Genomic DNA, 21759 nt, shown 5'->3' on the forward strand with positions numbered 1-21759 from the left:
AGGACACTTGGGAGATGGGTGTGAGTCGGGGATCCACTATTTATCAGGTCAGGTGCCTTGGGCAAGTCACTTACTCTCCCTGAGTCCCCCTTTCCTCAGCTGTAAAATGGGGGTGATAAATAGACCTAATTATAGACCTTCCTCATGAAGTTTTAGGAAGCTGGCTTAGAGCATCAGCTGGCCCAGAATGGGCAGTTTCCTCATGTTGGATGCTATTATTACTATTAATATTACATGTTGCTGTTATTACAGGGTCGGCGAGAAATAAATACTGCATGTGGCAGCACCCATACCAGCATTCGCCTGTGGTTCTGTGGGCTTTCTTTTTTTTTTAACTTGAAATTTCTCATTTTATTTTTCTAGCCTTATTGAGCTAAAATGGACATACACCATTATATAAGTTTAAAGTGTATGATGTAATTATTTGATGTCCATATGTATTGCAACATGATTACTGGGATAGGTCTAGTTAGCATATCCATCATCTCAGGTGGTTATATTTTGCATGTGTGTGGTGGGAACTTTTTTTTTTTTAAATTTATTTATGATAGTCACAGAGAGAGAGAGAGAGAGAGAGAGAGAGAGGCGCAGAGACATAGGCAGAGGGAGAAGCAGGCTCCATGCACCGGGAGCCCGACGTGGGATTCGATCCCAGGTCTCCAGGATCGCGCCCTGGGCCAAAGGCAGGCGCTAAACCGCTGCACCACCCAGGGATCCCTGTGGTGGGAACTTTTAAGATCTACTGTCTTAGCAGCTGTCTACTATACATTATACCACATGGTTAACTGTGGTCACCACCCTGTCCATTACATCCCCAGGACTTATTCATCCTAGAACTAGAAGTTTGTACCCTTTGATCACCTTCACTCACTCCCTCCATCCATCCCCCATTTCCCACCCCCTACGTCTGCTAACTACCAGTCTGTTCTCTATGCGTTTGATTTCTTCAGATGCCACACATAAGTGAGATCATACAGCATTTGTCTTTGTCTGATTTATTTTACATAATATAATGCTCTCAAGATCCATCCACAGTGTTACAAATGGCAGATTCCCTTCTCTTTTATGGCCAAATAATATTCCAGTGTGTGTTTGTGTCTGTGTGTGTGTGTGTGTGTGTGTGTGTGTGTGTCTTTATCCACTCATCCATCAATAAACACTTGGTTGTATATTGTAAATAGTGCCGTAGTGAATATGGGAGTGCAGATATCTTTTCAGGTCAATGTCTTCTATTCCCTTTGGATAAATATCCAGGAGTGGAATCACTCAATCATATGTTAGTTCTAGTTCCAACTTTTCGAGGAACTTCCATACTGTTTTCTATAGTGGCCATACCAGTTGACATCCCCATCAATAGTGCACAAGGGTTCCCTATTCTCCACATGCTTACCGGCACTTGTTATCTCTTGTCTTTTTGATAACAGCCATTTTAACAGATGTGACGTAATACCTCATTGTGCCTTTGATTTGCATTTGGCCTGATGGTTAGTGAAGTTGGTCCACTGGCTTTCTTCTTCAACACAAATGAGAAGTTGTTACTAGACCCCTAGAGACTCCTTTTATAAAAATCTCCTTTCCACTACGAACCTTGCAATTTGAAAGCCATTGTCTCCTATAATAAGTCAATTTTTGGAAGGTAATTAACTAATATTTCCATTTTTTCATTAATCAAGGATATACGATGGCCAATCCAAACTCCTGCTCTCCAGGGAATAACCTGTTTCCAGCTGGCCAGTTATAATTCTTGCCAAAAGCAAAGACATTTATCGCCCAAGTTCATGTCCCTACAATCTGACTAGGATAAAGTAGAAGATACCAGTTGGGCTTTGGGGAATGCCAGAAATGGTTTCCAGTAGCCACTGCCTTCATCCTGAAGCCCAAGGACACCAACCTAAAAATATGGGATAATCTTAGACCTTAACTTCTAGAATCCAGTTCAGGGCCAAGGTTAGGGACCACATCTGGAGTCTGACACTAACTGCATAAAAGACCTGGGAGAGGTCACCTAACTTTTCCATGTTTGTTCAGCTGGAATAACACTGACCTTGGAAGGCTCATGAGGGTTTAGTAGTAGGTACCAAACAATTATCAAATCTCTAATTTGTTTCCCAAACTTTAGTGAATATTGGAACTACCTGAGGATCTTGTAAAATGCAGATTCTTTACATGTTTGGGTTGGGGATGGAGATTCTGCATTTGTAACATGAACCCAAGTGAGCTGATGGCACTGGTCCCTGGGCCACAGCTTTGGTAGCAAGGGTCCCATATACCCTCCAGATAGGGTCTTAAAAGACAGGTCAGTGGGGTTCAGTCCAGGAGATCCTGGTTCTAATTCAGACAGCACGGTGCAGTCAACAGAGAGAGAGGTCTTTGAGATTGGACAGACCTTGATTTTAATGCCAGTAGAACTCTTGCCAGTTGGGTAACATTAGGGAAGTTGGTTAATTTCACCAAGACTTGGTTTTCTCTCCTGGAGACTGGAGACAAAACTATCTACACCTCATTAGATGGCTTGGAACAGTCCCAGGGACCATGTACATAAAGCCCTTAACATAGGACTTGGCACATACTAGATGCCCAAGGAAATGTCAGTCTCTGTTGAATCCCTAACCTTCGACTCCCTGCATTTGCAACCTGAATCAGGTTACTTAACCTTTCTTGGCCGGGGGTTGAAGCCTGTGAGCTATGCCACCAGTTTCTCTGCTTCTGTTTTCCTAGCTATGGTCCTGGGTCCTAATACACCTATGGCTACAGCCTAAGGCCTATCTCCCTAATTTAGGTACTTCCTCAAAAGGTCTGCCCCGAAGGGGCCCACGCTCTTGACCTCAGAGGCACATATGCCGTATGGTCACCTGGGGCCCTACTGGGCAGCAAGAAGATGGATCTCTGCGTTGTTGGGAGCTGAGTTGAGAACCCTAATTTTCAAACCCCTAGTTTGGGCCTGTTACACCCTAAATGTCAACATGGAATGGAGTTCAGCTCAGAAATGATGAGACTCTGTGATCAAAGGAGGTGGATGAAACTACTGACATATAATTTATTAATAAGAGATAAAGAGAATGCTAATTAGGGCAGAGCTTGCAAGAAGGCGAATTCCCATAGTAAAACTTTAAGGAATGCTCAAATGATTACCATTTTAATTAAAAGCATATCACCCATGCAAACGGCAAGCCACCCCTTCTCCGGTGAGAACTGCTGGCTGCGTCTTCCAGGCACGCAGAGGCCATCAGCTGCCCACATCGGGCCGAGCAGCAGTCCCCACCTGGTCCTCACCGAGGTGTCCATTAAACCGAGGTCAGACGTGGGGGCTCCTCCTCTACCCTGCGCCCTTCCTTTGAGGGGCAAAGTATGGCCATACCTCATGCCCCAGTAGATATTCCAGGTCCTAAGGGGACACATGCCCCCCTCCCCAGCCTCCCTTTCCATTCCAGCAACTTCCTAACTGTTCTCCCCGCTCCCCATCTCACCTGCTGTTCCCGTGGTTGCCTGAGCGATCTTGCTAACGTGCTAATCTAGCACATCTCTCGTCTGTCTGGAAAACCTCTAGTATCTCCTTGTTAACCACACCGGTAGGAATAGCAATGAGTTCCTGAGTACTCTCTATGAGCCAGGCACTGTACTAAGCACTCATTTCATATTCACAACAACCTAACAAGATAAATGTTAATCCCATTTCAAAAATGAGAAAATTGAGGTTAAAAGGTGTGACATTTCTGGGACAGTCACGCAGTTCGGTAGCGTCAGAGTAAGGACTTGAACCAAGATCTGAAATGAACTTCAAAGCCTACCTTCTTAACCATTAGCCTGTGCTGTCTCTGTGGCTGCTTTTTGCTATGGGGTAAAGTCACAGTTTCCTCATATGGGAGTCCAGGCCTCTCACAGTTGGCCTCACATGCTCCACACCCTCACCTCCTGTGGGTCAGACATTGCCTGGTGCTCCTGCAGCACAGAGCTGTGGGCTATGCTCCTGCCCTCTGGCCTCGGTGTCATCCATGACCCCCCATATCTCCAGGACTATGCAGATGCTCTGCATTCCCACTTTCCCTCTAACTTCCTCCCCAGAGATCTTTCCTCACCTACCAGGCAGGTTTACCCTTTCCCTTTCCATGCTCCTATTCTACCCTACCCTCACTCCTTGCACAGCTCTCCCTCCACAAGGCGCGGAGTTCCCAGGAGGCAGGGACTGTGCTATGCACCTTGGCATTCTCGGCCCCTAGCCCAGTGCCTGGTACCGAGTAGGTGCTCTGTAAGTGTTCACCAAAATTGTTCAACCAACAGTTAGCCATGCACTGCAGCTGGCACTGTGGATACAGCAAGGAACGGACTAGACCAGGTCTCTGTCCTTGGGCAGCTTACCAGACAGCGGGAGGAGGAATGCAAGAGACAAATAAGCAGATTAATGAACAAGATGATACCAGAGGATGGAAAATGCTCTGTAGGAGCTCAAGCAGAGAAATACAATAAATTGTAACCAGAGTAATAACCAAGAAGGGCCCACAAGATGGTGCAATGTAAGTAAGAGACCTGAACGATGAGAAGGAGACACACAGCAGGGGGGGATCTACAAGTGCAAACGTCCTGGGGTGGGAACACATTCGGTGGGCCTGAGGATAAGAAGAAGGTACCTGGTAGGGATAGAGAAGAGGGAGAGAAAGCACCTGTCCCAGAGAAGGTTCCACTGTGAGCTGGTTCCAGGGAACAATTATCAAGAGGATAGAGAGAACCTGGTTATATTGGAGTCCAGCTTTCACTCAGCCCTGTGGTCACATACCACACGGAGAATCCCAGGAAGTCCCCAGGACATGCAAGGAAGCGGTTAGCTGATGACCTTCTTAGGAAGGTGAGGAAATTGTTCACACCAATGGTTCTCAAGCCTGGGGAAGGGATTGGTTCCTCAGGGAACACCTGGCAATGTCTCGAGATATTTTTTGTTCTCTCACCTGGGGTTGTGGGTAAAGTGCAGAGATGCTGCTAAACATCCTACAACGCACAGGACAGTCCCCAGTGCCAAGAGTTACACTACAGCCTTAACTCACTGAAGGGCTCACAGCAACGGACTCTGGTCAGCTCTGTGACTAGGCCTGGGCCAATAGCCAGCTCTGTCCCATCACTCAAACTCACTCAAATTCACTTTTCCCTCCCACCTCCTGCTCAAGAAGCCTTCTCATGGCAACAGAGAAGACCAGACAACCTTTGCCAGCCCCTCTCTGATCAAGGGAACTCCATTCAGCACCACTCTGCGTGGACACCAGCCCTTGACATGCAAAAATGTGGTCTAAGAGATCACTGGACTCTGAGTCCACAGGATTGGGTATGAGTTACCTCCACACCCAATGTCAGAGGTCTCTCTTCCTATTGACCTATCCAGGGGCCACTCCATTTCCCATAAGAGCATAGGAGACCCTGAAACAAATTATCTTCCTCGTTTATGAAGGGCAACATGATTCGTCATATTATGGGAAGGGGTTGCCCTGGGGCTCTTGAGTTCAAGAAGTTGCCTGCAGTGCTACTACTAAGTTTAGTTCAAGAATTACACATCAGTGCTAGCAGGGAGGCAGGGGGCTTGGTGGAATCCAGAGCTCTTGCCTTTATTTTTATTTTTTTAAGATTTTATTTATTTATTTGAGAGAGAGAGAGAAGCAGACCCCCCACTGAGAGGGGGAGCCCTACCTGGGGCTCCATCTCAAGACCCCGGGATCATGACCTGAGCCCAAGGCAGAGGCTAAACCAAATGAGCCACCCAGGTGCCTCTGGAGCCCCGGGCTTGAGATACTTTGCTTTGCAACCTGGTGCTTCTCAACCTCAGCTACTTCATTTATGAAATGAGACTAATAATATATCCTGAACGCCCCCCCCCTTTTCTTTAGTGTAAAAGAGTAAAACATTTTTATTGTATTTTTTTTTTCTTCTGAGAAAAACAGATGTGTGATAAAGGCTGTGTGTGGCAAAGTCTTGAAGGGATCAAAACTGGGCAGGGTTTTTCCAAGCCAGCATGCTCCAGTTTTGTAGAACAGCTTGAGAACAGCAGCCACCCTTGAAGATTGCATTAATACCCACCAGACAGATTGCAGCCAGCATCGCACACCTGGATCATAGCATTTCAGGCCTTCCAGCCCTGAGAGGGAGCCTCGGAGGGAGGGAGCCAGTGCATCTGGACATGCAGCGAAGCAGGATAGGGGGAAAGCGGGAGGAGAGAGAGCAAGTGCTAACTGTGATGGGGACACAGGGTAAGGGGGGCCCACGCATTGTTGGGGCTACTTGGGCGGAGTGTAGGCACTTGTAGGCTCATATGCTGCCCGGCAATGAACTGAGTGAGGTACGGTGTTGGGCAGGGGGTACTGGGGTTCGGACTCCCTGCTAGTTTGTTCTTGGCCATCTTCAAACTCCTGTTGTAGTGTTTGAGGAACTTCAGGATGGAAGAGGACGCCATTCAAAGCATTCTTGGCCACGTCTGCTTCTGAGCGACTGGAAAAACTGGCAAAACCTACAGGCTGCTTAGATGTGAGCTTTGCAAGAGGACCGCCCCAGCGCTCACACGGCCTGGAAAGTAGAGAGCTCTCGAGGTGGGATACCCAGAGGGAGACCACTGACAAACAGGGTCTGGACAGGTATTTGGGTTCTTGGCCCTCTGGCCTTCCCCAAGATGACCAAATAATGGTTTATGATGATTAGCGATTATATACATCACCTCGCAGATGCACAAAGCGCTGCCGCTAGTATTATTGTCACAAAGCCTGAATGGGAAGGGGGCTTCCAAAACCCTGCCCAGTTTTGATCAAGACTTTGCCACACACAGCCTTTATCACGCATCTGCTTCTCTCAGAGGGAAAAAAAATACAATAAAAATGTTTTATTCTTTTACTCTGTCCAACAGCTTCATTTTGTTGGTGCAGGAATGGAGGCCCAGAAAAAGAAGAGACGGGCTTGTTTTCTGGGTTTGAGGAGGGTAGGGCAGATGTTATATGCATGTAGCAAGGGTAAGGAAACCGAGGCCAAGCCTGACCCCAGGGGAGCCTTCCTGGATGACACCACGTCATAGCAGGTGGCAGGTGATGTCCTGTGTGGTACTGCGGGCCCTGACTCTGAGCTCCACATTCTGGGGCTGAAACCTCTCTCAGGGAGGGATGCAGTGGGATCTGCCTGTGAGGAGGAGCTTTAGCTGTGCAACTTGGCCTTTGGCTGGAAGGGGGCCACGCTCACGCCGGCTTGGAACTTTGCTGTCCAGTGGGTGGAGCCTTCATATTTCCATTTCTGGTCTCTCTGGGCTCCATCCCTCCCTTGGTGACTCCATTCCCTCCCACCACCTTTAGTTCCACCTCTATACTGGAAACTCCCAAACTGACTATGTCCTGCTGATTCTGAGACACATTCTAATATCTTTGAAGTTGGGATGTGCCCCCGTTCAACTAGCAGCGCTCTTTCACAGGAGTCCGTAACATACTGGTGGTCTCACAGTCAGCGGCGTCTTATAGGTGATGAAATGTGGTGCATATTGACTGCAGATCGCCGTCTGCACTCCAGACTCATAAATCACGGTGGCTTTTCAACATCTCCCCTTGCATGGGGAATAAACACCTCAAACACAAATAATAAGATTGAATTCCTGACCTGCTGGCCCTGCCCATCTCAACAACCAGTAATTCCATCCCTACAGTCATTCAGGCCAAAATCTGGGAGTCACCCTTGACCTCTCACTTTCTTTCCCAATCTACCTCCAATCCATCAAAGAGTCTTGCTGAGTCACTTCAAAATAAATCCTGAATCCGCCCACCTCTCACCCATTCACCACCACTGCCCTGATCAAGCCATGCCCGTCCCTTACCTGGATTCTAGCAATCGCCTCTGCCCGGGACCACGTCCAGTCTCCACTCAGTGAGCAACCAGAGGGGGCCTACGGTTAAGACAGCGCCCCCCAGCCCACAACCTCCCCAGCTCTGTGCCACCTTCACCCCTGTTTAATTTTTAACATCATTAGCTGAGATTGCACAAAGTCATTGCTTTTTGCATTTACTATTTTTTCCATCAGAATGTGAGCCCCGCAAAGATGAGAATTTTGTCTCTCTTGTTTAGTGCCTAATCTCTACCCTCTGAAACAGTGCCTGGCGTGTAGCAGGTGTTCTATAAAGATTGCTTGAATGAACTGTTTCTCACAGGATGATGCTTTTGAGGGAGCACTGAAGTCAGACCAACCCGGGTTCAAATTCTGAACCTACCGCTCTGTGGCTGTGGGACTTGGGCGATTCATTCGGACTCTCTGAGCCTGTTTCTCACCTGCATGACGGGGATGAGAATACAGACCTCTCAGGGCTGACGTGAGGATTAACTGAGTTAATGTTCACAAAGCATCTGCACAGGGCCTGCCGCTCAGCAGGCACCCCCTTGTCATTTATTACCAGTATTACTATTGTTATTCCAACCCCTAGAGCTGGAGCACTGGGGCTTGTCACCAAACCAGGGCACATCTTAGGGGGAGGTGAGCCGGGAGGTGTGCATGCCCTGAGTGGGAGGGAGGGAGGGCAGGCTGGGATCCGGGTCCCCACGATGTCATACATCAGCAGCGTGACCTCGGGGGAGCTGTCTCGCCCCTCTGAGCTTCGGTGTTCTCACGCATGAAGAGGAGATAATGACCGCATCTATTTTCTCCGATTGTTACGAGCATCGCTGGTGCACGCACGCAGCACATGGCAAATTCTAAGCAAATATTAACTCACATTATTACCATCTAACCAGCTTCTCCCACAAACACAGAGCCCGCTCCCGGAACCTGATGCCCAGGGCGGGCTCTGACCTCCCGTCAGCCTGCCTTCCTGGACCTCCCACGGTAGAAGGAGCCTGCAGTCACTTTTCTGTAGCTACAGCAATCCCCCGAGAGACAACCTCCCCGGCCCCAGGCCCCCCCCCATACAGAGGCAGCCCCCACACCTGCCTCCTTGCCAGGGTGGCAGGGATGCGAATGCTGGGCTCTGGTCCTCCTGCCTGCGACCTCCCCCACCATTTCCGGCAGCAGCCTGGTGAGGGTGGTCCCCCTGCTGCCACCAGCGTGCTTCGCTGGGCTCCCCGACTTCCACTGGAGGAAGGGCAGTGAGGAGCCTCTGAGTTTTCCATTCTAAATTATTCCCCATGACCTTCCAGCAACCTCTACATCCTCAGCAAAGGAGCTAAATGGCAGAAAGCAGACCCCCCACCCCCTTCCTCTAAAGAAACACTATTGTTCCAAATTATTTTCCTCACTGGAACTCCAGTGACTCAGAAACCAAGTCAGCCATTTAAAGGAGAGTGTCTCCCAACCTCCTCACCTGACCACTGGGTGATTTAAGGAGGTTGTGCACAGTGTGAGACCCAGGGCACTGGGGCCCTGCATCCCAACCCCTGTGCCCCACCCCCAGGATCCCACCCTCCCCCAACCACCCTAGGGGAGCCCCCCCCTTGGAGCCCCCCCTTCCTCTGCAAGGGAGCTCCAGCGGTGAATCAGGCAGGAAAGATTCGTGCACTCCTGGGGCTTACATTCTAGAGAGCAGGGATGGGCCACAAAGGAAGACACAAAGACATAAACAAAGAAATGTCCACGAAGGCAAGAGCTCTGATGAAAAACAACAAAGGTGACGTGTTAGAGAATGACTGGGAGTGGTGAGGGGTGAGGGGCTCAGCTGCCACTCTGCGTGGGGGGGTCTGGGAGGGCCTCCCTAAGGAGGTGACATTTCCATATCCGTCACTTAAGTGCGCACTCCCTCGAGGTCAGGGAGCCAGGTGTATCCCGCTTGGGCCCAGGGCCCAGCGAGAACCAGGCAGTCCACGCCCGCATGTTAAACATTGACGTCAGTAAATTGAGCGAGAAGCAGCTGTTTGCAAACCTGACTACACTTAACCTAGTGACGAATGTGGCAACTCCAGCTCGCGCTTTCCAAGCTTTAATCCAAGAACAGGCTCCAGGGAAGTCTTAACGTGTCGCCAACAAGATGAGAAAAGTAAGGACAGTGGTGGGAGTTTTCACACAAAAACCTAAATTCTACTTAGCGCAAAGGGCTATTGTTTGCTCTGAGACTAGGTTCCTTCCTCCTTGGTGTCCGAGCGTGTGTGTGCATGTGTACGTGTGTGTGTTCTAAGATGCCCTTTCTTATATGAAATGATGGTCCTAGGAAATGGTCATTTTTAAGGCTTCTTTTTTCTTCGATGTCCTTGGTTGGCAAAATAAGTTTCCTTCCCGTTCTTAAAAAAATTTATGGGTCTGTGAAATCCAAAGACACGGGAACCCCCGCCCTCCTAGGCCTTCTCCTTGGCAGCCTCAAGGTTAGAGGAAACAGGCTCCATTCTGGACGGCGACGGTGAAGGCTCCTGGATGCCTCTGCGCACCTGCCAGATTCGTCCCTGGCGTGGGGCCGGGCCGCTGGGGCTGCAGGCCTGTGACGGCAGCCGGTGCATGTGAGAGGTACAGTCCTCTGCGGGCTGAGCAAAGGATGGAATAAAAGATGTGACCCTGTGCACCGCCCACTCGGCAGCACCCCTTATGCTGCAAAACACTCCTCGTCGGTCCCCAGCTCGGGGCAGGGCGACACGCCGAGTCCCCCAGGCAGATTTATAGGGGGCTCATGCCAAAGGTCTTCCTCTAAAGCACCCCCCTTCTTGTTTTTTCGTTCTGTCATTGCTTTATCACCCCCTTGCTGCTCCCTGGCCCCCTCCTAGATCAGAAAAGTGCAGCTGGGGGTGTTGGGGGGCAGGCAGTAGAGCATGCTGCGTGCTGTTTCCTTGATGCCAAAGTTACTGACCCTTCAGAGCTGCCACCGTGCCACGGAGCAGCGAGTGGCCACGGTTCGCTTTCACCGAGCTCCTGCAGACACGCCCCGTCCGTGCGCCAACCATCTGTGAAGAGCAACAACTGTGGCCCGATCCTTAGGACAATGCCCAGGACAGGGATAAGGGGGTCGTCTCCTGTCCCCCAGCTGCTCGGCCTCCTCCCCCCTCAGAGGAGACTCCAGGGAGCCTGAGGAGGTCTCCACTGCGGGAGTTCTGGTCCCACCGGCCCAGCCCAGGGACTGGGGGCGCACTTCAGCCAAGACGCCAAGATGGACAAAAAGGCAGCATGTATTTTGCGCAGTGCGGTGAAGGCCAAGATGCAGACGTTCGTGGTCAGCATCTGAGGACTTCCAGAGGGTCCTGGATTCGGGGAGAGCTGCAGGGCAGGCGGAGGGCGCCCAGCCTCACGCTGGGGAAAGCAGCTGGAATGTGCTGGAGAGCCCGCAGTGTGTCCAGCGGGTGGGGACTGGAGGCTCACGGGGCTGGTGCCTGATACAGGCCGCCCGAGAGAACTGAAGGCAAAAGGGGGCAGGGTTGTCAGCAGAGACAGACAGACAGACAGACAGAGATGCTGCTGCTGCATGCAGCGAAACCCAACTGTCCCTCCCACAGTGGTCAAGGACGCACGAACCTCAGGGACCGGTGAGACAGAGGGGGAGTCCCTGCAGCTCTCCTCCCATGGTGGGTGGGTACAAACCCGGCTGTGACCTCAGCAGAAAGGAGGCTTCAGGCTTGCCGTCGGGCGCCGGGGCAGCAGGGACCTCGGGGTCAGTGCAGGCCGCCTGGGCCAGGAGCACTGGAGCAGGAGCAACCCCAGGGGCAGCGAGAGCCAGCGGGCGCCCCCTGGCTGGGGGGGCTCAAGTGTGGGCCCGCGGAGGAGCCGGAGCTGCTGCCGCCCACAACAGCTTACCTGCTTGCTCGCTTGTTTGCTTGCTCATTCATTCATTCATTCATTCATTCATCAGAGGCACAGAGAGAAGCAGAGACACAGGCTGAGGGAGAAGCAGGCTCCCTGCAGGGAGCCCGATGCAGGACTCGATCCCAGGACCCCGGGGTCACACCCTGGGCCCAAGGCAGCCGTTCAACCGCTGAGCCCCCCAGGTACCCCCAGCCCTCGGCAGTTTAGCGAGAACTTTCCCTGCTCCTGCCCCTCCTGGAGCTGGCGGTCAGTAGACCGAGGCCGAAGGAAGAAGAGAGAGAAATGTGACCTCCCCACGGCCCACGAGGCTGCACTGGGGGAAGGCGCAGGCCTACCTGGACCCCGGGGACGGCGTGCCCTCAACGCAGGGCTATTCCTTGTGACACTCGAGGGAAGGAGAAAGGCGGGGTCGAGACAAAAATGAAGCTGCTCATCCCAAGGGCTGTGCTTGAGGAGGAGCGTCCCGCCGGCTGTCCCGCGGTGGCCGTGACAGTGGCCGGGCCCAGGCTGCCCTTGCGAGGTGGTCGTGTAAACCTGCTACGATCGGGGACGCTGTGGGAGCCCCGGCAGGCACCTGGCAGGGCCTGGCCACCCCCTGGCTCTCCCCTGCCTGCCCTCCCCAAGCCTGGCAAGTCCACGGGCTCCCTCAAATCCTATCAATGAATTCGTTTCCTTACCGCGGCAGGAGCGCTCTCTGTGTCTGGTCATCGGGAACCCTGACCAGCGTGCCCTTCCTCCCCAGCTCCTCTACACCTGCCCCGGAGCCGGTCTCAAGTCCTCCTCCAGCACCCCCAGCCATCTGTCTTGCTTTCCTCCAGCTGGAGACCCCAGATCTCACCTTTACCCAGGCTGGAGCTTTGGTTAGGTGACTCTGGCCCGGATCCCACCTCTGGCCCTTCCTGTCCCGGTGACCGTGTCACTCAAAGACAATGAGGCAAGAACTCTTCCCCACCTGTACAATGGGCACACCAATCCTCCAAAGGATGATGTCAGGGCTAGAAGGAATTATGACATTTCAAGCACAGAGCACACGGCCTGGCACACGGCATAGGCAATGAATGCGAGCGAGGAATAGCAGCAGTCGCCGTGGCAGAGCGGTGCAGTAGCGGTGGTGGTTGTAAAGGGAGACATCTCTGGGCTCTCACATCAAAGAAAAATCAACTTCTGTTCTGTTTAAACCACCGGTTTTAGGGTTTCTTTGTTAAACAAAGTAACAAAAGCATGTTCTGAGCCCTGATAGAGCATGGAAGTGAATTTTCTAAATTTTAAAGATACAAAAAGGTCATATTTCTATTACAGTTAGAATTATGTGAAATATATACGCCCATGAAAAGACAAGAAGGCCAAACTGTTACGATAAGATGGCAGGCGGGGTTATAGGAGAAATATTTTTCCCATCGAAATTTCCTCCTGTTACCTATATATTTTGATTAAAAAAAAACTGTCTGCCAAGAAGAAAAAAAAAAGAAAGTGTCCCTGAGACTGGATACATTTTGATCATGTTTTTGTATCCTAAGAGGGAAACATGTGCCTGAACCCTCCTTCCACTGCAGTGCCCTGGGACAAATTTTTAAGAAGAAAAAGACCAAAAAAAAAATAAATTAAATTAAATATAGAAAGACCAAGAGAGGGGCATCTGGCTGGCTCAGTTGGTAGGGCATGTGACTCTTGATCTTGGGGTTGTGAGTTCAAGCCCCATGCTGAGTATAGAGATGAGAGATGACTTAAAAAAATTTTTTTTAGGTTAAGAAAAATAAAATAAAAAATAAAAAGACAAAAATAGGAAGGACAGGTGTGTCCCGGTGACAACTGGAAATGGGGCCGTGGACACTCTTAGCATGAGTGAGAATGTTTCCAGGCCAGCATTCTACAATGCCCACCTAAGCCTTGGCATCCTCTGACAGGCAGGTGGGCAACATTAGCAGGAGAGGTGGGACCTGTCCATGGGTCACCTGAGACCACGTGGACCTTAGCTCTAAGACATTCATCGCAGGAATCCCTTCTTCTCTGCCCTGGTGACCAGCTACACTTAAACCTCAAGATGCAGGAGGACCAAGACTCCTGCTCACAGTGACCTCGGCAGGTCATCACATAAACACCTGGGATTACAGATCACTACAGATCGAGGGGAAGGTTCTCTCTGGGGAGCCGGTCCGCTGGGTAAGAAGAGGCAGGTCAAGGGCAGGTTATTACACCAGTGTATTTCTCCTCCTGGCACTGAGGGGAACCAGGCCCCCATCTGCCCGCAGGCCCCCATCCAAGAGAAGTGCCAAACTGCCAAGGCTTCCCACCAGGGGACTTCTCAACCTTAGCTCACATTCTTCTCCAGCGGGGCTCCTTGTCAACATTTCTCAAAACAAGATGTGGGGTTTCTGCATGGCTAATAACAGACCACAGCCTGCCTCAGTCTACACCCTCTCCTCTTTCACTCAGACTCAGTTTGTTGACGGACCATGAAGGAAGCATAGCCTGTGCCTGTTCAAGAATTTCTGCTAGAGTGGTTTGGGGTTGGCACATGGCAAAGCTTGACAGCATTTCTGATGATCTGGAACATGGTGTAGGGAAGAGGTTCCAGCCGGCCACTAGCTTGCTGGGTGCTCCTGGACAAATGAATGGACCTGTCTGGGTCCTAGTTGCCCCGTGTGTGGGGTTTGGACAAGAAGATTTTTCTAGCTCTATCTTGGGATAGCAGGATAACACTGAGATGGATTCCAGTTCTGTGAAATCTACTCTGGTTTAGGACGTTGCACTTGGGCTTGAATTGACGACCAAGACAGCCATTTGAATGCCAATTTGATATTTCTTTCATGGAGAAATGAGTATCATTTACAAGGTAATAACCCTGAGCCAATCCAAAGCAGGGATTAACAGGAAGAAAAAAATTCTCTCCCCATAGCCGCTTAAATATAATTGTGTTTACACAAACACAGACCTTACACGATTCTGAAACACTAAATTCTAAGTGTCTGTTAGCTTAAGCCAAGGGGCCTGGTCATTACAATTCTACATAATAATTGTAGAAAGCCCAGAAGCTTCTAAGGAATAGGAAGGGGACACCAACATCTGGAGAATTTCCTAGAGCTCCGTGGCTTAAGAAAATTTAGGGGTGCTGTGCGAGGGCTTCCAAATATGAAATTCAGATCTTAAAAAGATAAGTCCTAGGATTAGAATGGAAGCAGGACACCCTCCCTAACCTTTCCAAGTGCTAGTTCCAAGGCCTGGCCCTTTTAGGCCCAGCCCCCACCAATGCCGAGGCTGACGTCAGCTCCCTGTCTCCACAGCCGGCAGCCCTGGGAGCTCAGACTTGCTAGATCAATGAAAACATCAACCTTGCCAGACGTGTCTGCCCCACTCCAAGCCCACCGTGCAGCCAGGGGTTCAGGCACGCAGCCGGACCATCTGTCATTAGGCACTGCTGTTAATTGCCGTGCTAATGAACAAGGTTTGAATTGGAAGCACGAAATGCACATGCAGATTTAGACACAGTTCCACAGTTCTGGGTCCTGTCCCCTAACAGCCTGGCACAGTCTCCGGGATGCAAAGGCAAAAGTGGCCGAGTCACATCACAGGCACAGACGCTGTATAACTCAGTCAGCACATACTTCAAAGAGCAAGTGTTGAGAATTTTTCAGCCCGGCACTTATCCGACCATTCATCCATCGATCCACTCAACAACCACTGGCTTTACGGTGAACACTGCATCAAATGCATAGTTCTGTGACCTAGTCCCTGCCCCCAGGGGATATAGCCTAGCAGTCAAGATAGACAACTGGACAAATACAGGAAATACGTTGTGACAAATGCTAGGAGAGGTCAGCAGAGGGGCTAGGGGAATATGGAAGAGGGGTCTCTAACCAGCCTGGAATAGCAGGGAAGACTTCCTGGAGGAGGAGAGAAAGTCTGAGCCAAATCTCAAAGGAGGAGCAAAAGTTACCCCGGAAAAGGAGAGAGGAGGTTAATACAGACAGAGGGAGTAGGAGGTAGGAGGCCCAGAGAACATGTGGGGCTGATGTCTGAGGAAGCACAGGCAGTTGGCCATGGTGGGGCACAGGTGTGCGATGGGGGAGTGCAGGGTGAAGACACCGGGGTGCAGAGTGAGAGTGCTGAGGGAGACAAGGCAGAGGTGGCAAAGAACCCCGAAGAGCAATTACTCCACAAATCCTGAGCTTAGAGAATAGAATTAGGTCAATGTTGTCCTCTGCCTTCGAGGGAGAGGATGAGCAAGGGACAGGGTGGTGGCACAGAGTGGGGTGGAAGAGGAAATGTCAACAGACAGCATTATGGCGAAGTTCTCAGCGTAGTGGATGCCAGAACCAGGCATCCAGCATTAAGCAGAACTTGGACTGGGGGGGTCAGTGTCACCATCCAGATGCTTTGCGAAAGTTGACTCATGGAATCAAGGAGGTCATGCCATGCTCCCATTTTCCACGTGGAGAAACTCAGGTCCAGGGAGCTGAAATAGTTGGGAGCTGGGAAGCGGTACGGCCAGAATCGCAGTCCGTGGTGTGCCTGACTCTAGAGCCTGTGCCCTGCCCGTGACACCATGCTGCTTCCCAAGGACTTCCTGGTAGAGGAACAGCATGAGCAGGCTTGAGGGAAGCCGGCGGAAGGCACACGGGAGACCGACTGGTCAAGAGAAGGAAGAAAAGACTGGGGCCGTGGATGTAGGGGTGAAGGTCACGCAGAGTGACCCAGGCTTGAGCTCTGGAGTCCAACAGCATCTGGACTTGGCCTCCCTTGGCCTCAGTCTCCTCACTGGAGAATGGGGACCTAACCTCTACTTCCTGTGGTTGTCCTTAGCATTCAGTGAGGTAACACAAGTAAAGCACTTCGGACGTTGCCTCTAGCCCACTTCGGACGTGAGTCCTCAAACGTGGACGATTATGTCAATCAACAGTCACCATTATTCCCCATAATAATAATAACTGGCAGCACAAGCTCAGAGGTAGGTCGGGGTACGTGGGGAATATTGAGTGCCAGCGCCGGCACGTGGTCTTGATCCTGTTGATGTGGGGGGACCGCGGGGGAAGGTCTTTAGCACAGACATGAAACCACAAGGGTACTAGCACATTTTCTCCTCTCCTGCAGGATGACCCAGCAATCCCTGCTTCAGAAGTTCATGATTTTTCTCCAACGTGGAAAGATTGCATTTCGGTGAAGAAAGGCCCTTTTGATACCTGCAAACGTAGGCCATATGGTGCCAGCGGAGGGTTGGGTGGCTGTCTGGGTGCATACCACAGGGAGCACGAGAAGGGCTGGGGGGGCTCCTGTGGGGGTTGGGGGCTCGGGTGCCCCCAACTGGTGATAAAGGGAAGGAGGAGGCATCTCCATGCCCCTTGGCCAACTGGCCCACTCTGTGAGCCTCGTAAGGGTGTCAGGCCCCCTCCCCTTGGCCACTCATCACCAAATCAGAAGCCTCCAGAGGCCATGCTCCTGTAACCATAGAAACAGGTGCTCTCTGGACCCCTCTTTATTAAAAAGGGTAAGGTGCTGTGTCCTCGGAATGGAGATGGTTGATGAAGGGCAGGCCTTTGTGAGGGGCCCTCTCTGGCTTCATGTCCAGTCTGCCCCCAGCCCTCCTCATGGCCTGCAGAGGCGGCTCTGGGGAGAACTCCAAGCTGCACAGCTGCCCCTGAGGAAAAGCTGGCATCTCTCCGGGCCCTAGCACATCTTTGAATTCTTCTGCTCCCTTGTGACCTCTCTGTGAGGCAGACCTTATCTTCACTTTACAAATAGGGAAGTGTGATCCAAAGAGGGCAAATGACTGTCTGAGCCATGTAGCTAGGAAGAGCTGGGCTGGATCCAAGCCCCCAGCTGTCTGAACTCCAAAGCCCTGGTTTAACTCCTGCTGCATTCCACCTATCAGAGCAGGGGGTGGACAGATAACGTTGGCTAGAGCTCTTCAGAAAAAGAACCAGATGAGAGTGGCCCAAGAGTAAGGAAGGATCCAGCTGACCTCTGGTTCCAAGCTGGGCAGAGGGACAGTCCCGGGTTTGCACCTCCCTGAGTGACCTTGGACAGGTTACTTACCCTCCCTGATTCCTGGATCCTCATCTGGAAAATGGATCTCAGAGGACCTACCTGCAGGGTGTTGGCAACGATCAGAGGTATGTTCTGCAAGCTCTGGCCTTCAAAAAGTGCTCCCTAATGGCAGCTCTGACGAATGGTTAGTAGTGCGGAGCTGCAGATAGGATGGGGGCTCCTCAAACAGCCTCACTAACATGCAACACAAGCCAAGAATGGAACTGTGAGCTGAGCAGGGCAGGAGAACCTTCTCCCCACACACACAACGGGCTCTTAGAAGCCATCCTTTATTGCTAAGCACCTAGGCACATTATGGAATTTCATCTTCCCCACAACCCAGGGAGGCGAGGATTACTCTCATGTTACAAATGACGAAACTGAGATTTGGAGACGAAGTGACCTGTCACTCGAAGCTACCTGCTCCTGCTTGTCAGGCTCCTGAGCCTGTGCTCCTCCGAGCCCCACTGCCTGCTGCTGTGGCTCCCCGTGGCCACCCAGCACCTGGGGACTGGCCTCTGGGCCCATGGTCTCCAGAAGGGAAGTCCCTTCTCTGCCCTCGGTCCTACACTCTCCTCTGGATGGTTAGTCCAGCAGCCACACAGTGACCCAGCCACTCTTCTGAGCCCAGTAGGAACCACTGACCACCCGATGTGCATGATCCAAGCTACCGATTTCACTAAGACGTGGGAGAAGCAGGATTTGGCCTGGAATCTGTGGGTCCCCACCCTCCCTGCCTCATCACCAAATGGTTACAGGACCCAGACTCAGGCCTGCAGGACCCAAATGAACAAGCCAGGCAGACACATGGGCATCTTGAAGGGATTCCCAGGCCGGCCTTCCTTCCCCCCCTCCATCAAAGCACTGCCATGGCTCCCAATGAGGGCCGGGGGAGCTGTAAAATCCCCATTTGCCACAATTAGCAGATGAGTAATGAAATGGCAGTGGCAGCTGGCAGTGGCCTCTGCTCTCCCGAGGCCCACAGCCCTGCCTCCTGTGAATGCCAGATCGTGACAGAAAGCAGCAGAATGTCTGGTACCCAGAGATACCTAGACACACACCACTGGGCCATCCTGCTCTTCCTCCTGGAAATCCAGACCATGTTTCACGGGGAACTCCTGTTCTTTGCAAGAGGCCTGCACTCAGGATCACCAAAGACAGAGTGAAAGAGGGGAGGGGAGCCCCCAAAGGAGGAGAAAGGAGGAAGCAAGGAAGAGGAAGGAACAGTGTTTGCAAGGACCCTGGGCCAGAACGGAGCCGGCATGAGAAGAGAATGCACGCAGTGAGGGTGGAGCTCCGGTTACCCTCCGGTGGGAGGATGGGGAAAGGGCTGGCTGTGTGGGGGAGGCAGTCGGGGGAGCCCACGGGCCACGGGGAGCATTTTGCCATGCCACAGGCGTCCCGTGGCTTGTTCCTTTCTGCCCCGGCAAGTCCTTTAATGCTTTTCTAGATTTCAGCAACATTTTTAACTTATAGCAACATTTTAACTTAACATCTATAGATGGCCATGCTTGCCTGAAAACAGTATGTATGGCGTTGGCTTCTGGGCCATCGTCCGGTAAAATTGCCATGTGTGTTCACTTACAGGCGCGTGGCACATAGAGAGGTTGGAGGCATCCGTCACCCCAGTGGTCCCTAAAGCCAAGGGCTGCCTGAGCGGCAGGAGGGCCCAGCTCCAGGTGCCCCGCCAGAAACCCTCTGCCTTCTCAGGTCCAGGAAAGAAATGACCTCAGGGCCCTCAGGCCCAAAGAGAGTTAAAGGAAGTCTCAGCCAGAGAGAAAGAGCTATTTCCTCAAAATGCTCCTGTCCAGCTCAGTTCATCAAATCTCCCTTATGTAGCACAAAATAAACACAACCCTAATTAGCAGGTTTGTATTGCAGCTGAATTTTCAAAAGTGCATCCAGCTTCCAGCCTCAGCATCCCCAGAGAAGGCGCAGCGGCTCCCCAAGAGGCTGGCCGGTGTTTGTGGAATCATCAGTCTTCTGGCGTTCACACAGTTTGCCTCATTTCCTCCAAAGAGTTATTAGCTGAAAGGCATCTCCTCCAGGTCTGAGCTCAATGAACTCCCATGCCCTGGCCACGTCTGGTTAGACAGGAGGAATAATACGGGGCGTCAACGTGCTGGGCTGGATCACTAGCAAGTGCAGGTAGAGGCAGGGAAAGCCCTGAAGGCCAGAACTGGAAAGGGGCATCCTTGCGTTCCCTCCTTCACTGAGCAAATATTTATGGAGTGGCCACGATCTTTTAGGTGGTGGGAGGCAGCAGGGTGTACAATCACTGCTGGCGGTTCTAGAGCTACATGGTCAGAGTTCAAATCCTAATTCTATCACCCACTTATAACCAAATTACTTTCTCCCTTGGATCCTAATTGGTTTCCTCACCTGTGAAAGGTGCTGGGCATACCAGGGTGGGGGCCACGGAACCCCGACTGGGAACTACTCCTTTAGCCACTTCACCTGTTAGGTATGTCTTTGGGTCCCGTGCTACTTCTGGATAAGCCTGGTCAAGAGCCTCATCCAGCTCTGTGGCTTGACCTGGAATTTGGAATGACTCCCAGGCCTTTGGTGCTCAACCACCCCCTCCTTGTAGGTTTAAAAATAGTCACTTACTGGCAGGCAAGATAGACGTGAGCTTGGAGTGCATGATACCAAACTGAACACCAGGCACTGATGAGCCATTCGTGGGCACTGTTTTATTTCCATCTTCTAGACACTGAGACTGGAAGAGATTTGGTGATTTGCCCAAGGACATGCGAGTGCCCAGGATCAGAACCAGGAAGTGTGGAATGAAGGAAGAGATCCTACAGAAGAGCCCCCACCAAAGACATGCTCACAGCCAGGGCCCCTCCGGGCTAGCGCTCGGTGGCCGTGCATTTCTGCAAGATGCAAGTCTGAGATGACCATCCAACAACCGAGAAAGTGGCCTGTGGGGCCAAAGGAAAGGAATGAGCGATGATTCCTTCTGTCCCTTTCTCACCAACCCAAATTCGTTCTGCTGGGTGCCAGACACTGTGCAACGTGCCTTCTAAATATGCTCACATTTATTCTTCACACTAGCGGTCCCAGGTTTGGTGTAACTTGCCCCACTGCCACTGTGCAATTTGCCCAGAAGCACAGGGCTGGTCATGCTCAGAGCTGGTGGTCAAGCCCCAAAGTCCACGCACTTCACTGCTTTTTTCTTACTCTACGAAGTCAGGAGTTTAGTGGCAGTGGAGAACCTAAGTTCCCAAGCTCCCCACTCAGTTTGTCCCATTTTAAAACAGAAGGTGGGTATGCTCGGAGGCCCCTCAACTCCTGTTTTCCGGGCCTGGCCTCAGCCTGGCACACAGCTGGGGCCAGCCAGGGCCTGCCCAGGCCACACCGCCCGCTCTGGTCCGGCTCCTGAGTCCAGAGCTTCTCCTCATAAAAGCAGCAGGTGCTGCAAGGAAGGCTTCCAGAGAGCATGGAGCTCTGCTGAGGATGGCCAACCAGCCAACCGGCCTGGAGGCAGAGTTCGCCCCAGGCAGCCCTACCTGCTACCCAGAATCCTCTCTTCAGTGATTCTGTCCCAGGTGGTGAATGCATAGTTGATTTAGGGAGCGTCTCCTAGGGTTAGATGTCGAGTAGACCTTCAAATCAAACATCAGCTGCTCTCTCCGAGATGAGGCAAAAGTGGACTCTGGTCCTGTCAGCAGCTTCTAGGCTACGTGGGAGGGAGCCACACCTGAGGGACTCGTGTGGCCTGATGGAGAGAACTGGGGGTGGGGGTGGGGGTGACAAAGAATATCACCTAAAACGTCTTTAAAAGTAAGGTTAACAGCCTGCTTCTCCCTCTGCCTGTGTCTCTGCCTCTCTCTGTGTGTCTCTTATGAATAAATAAATAAAATCTTAAAAAAAAAACAGCAATGTTAAGGCATCGTGGAGCTGATGAGAGAATGTAAGTTAAACCCTGGGGGACCTGAATTGTTCTAGTTCTGAGGACAACAGTCCCACCCTGGAGCTTGAAATTGAGCAAATTAACATTTCCCTGCTCCAGGCACCCACAAAAC

The 21759-nt window shown here is 51.6% G+C and overlaps 1 long non-coding RNA gene and 1 pseudogene across 1 annotated transcript; one reads left to right on the forward strand and one right to left on the reverse strand.

The window, feature by feature from the left end:
- Positions 1–6100: 6100 nt before the first annotated feature.
- LOC121476554 lies at positions 6101–12418 on the reverse strand (annotated as a pseudogene).
- A 6502-nt stretch (positions 12419–18920) lies between these two features.
- Positions 18921–21399, forward strand: LOC121476025. Its single transcript, XR_005983865.1, has 3 exons — positions 18921–19041; positions 19613–19779; positions 20442–21399. It is a non-coding gene; the product is annotated as an uncharacterized LOC121476025 (long non-coding RNA).
- Positions 21400–21759: the final 360 nt, after the last annotated feature.

The sequence above is a fragment of the Vulpes lagopus genome, chromosome 15 (genome assembly GCF_018345385.1).
Source record: "Vulpes lagopus strain Blue_001 chromosome 15, ASM1834538v1, whole genome shotgun sequence".
Lineage (NCBI taxonomy): Eukaryota > Metazoa > Chordata > Mammalia > Carnivora > Canidae > Vulpes > Vulpes lagopus.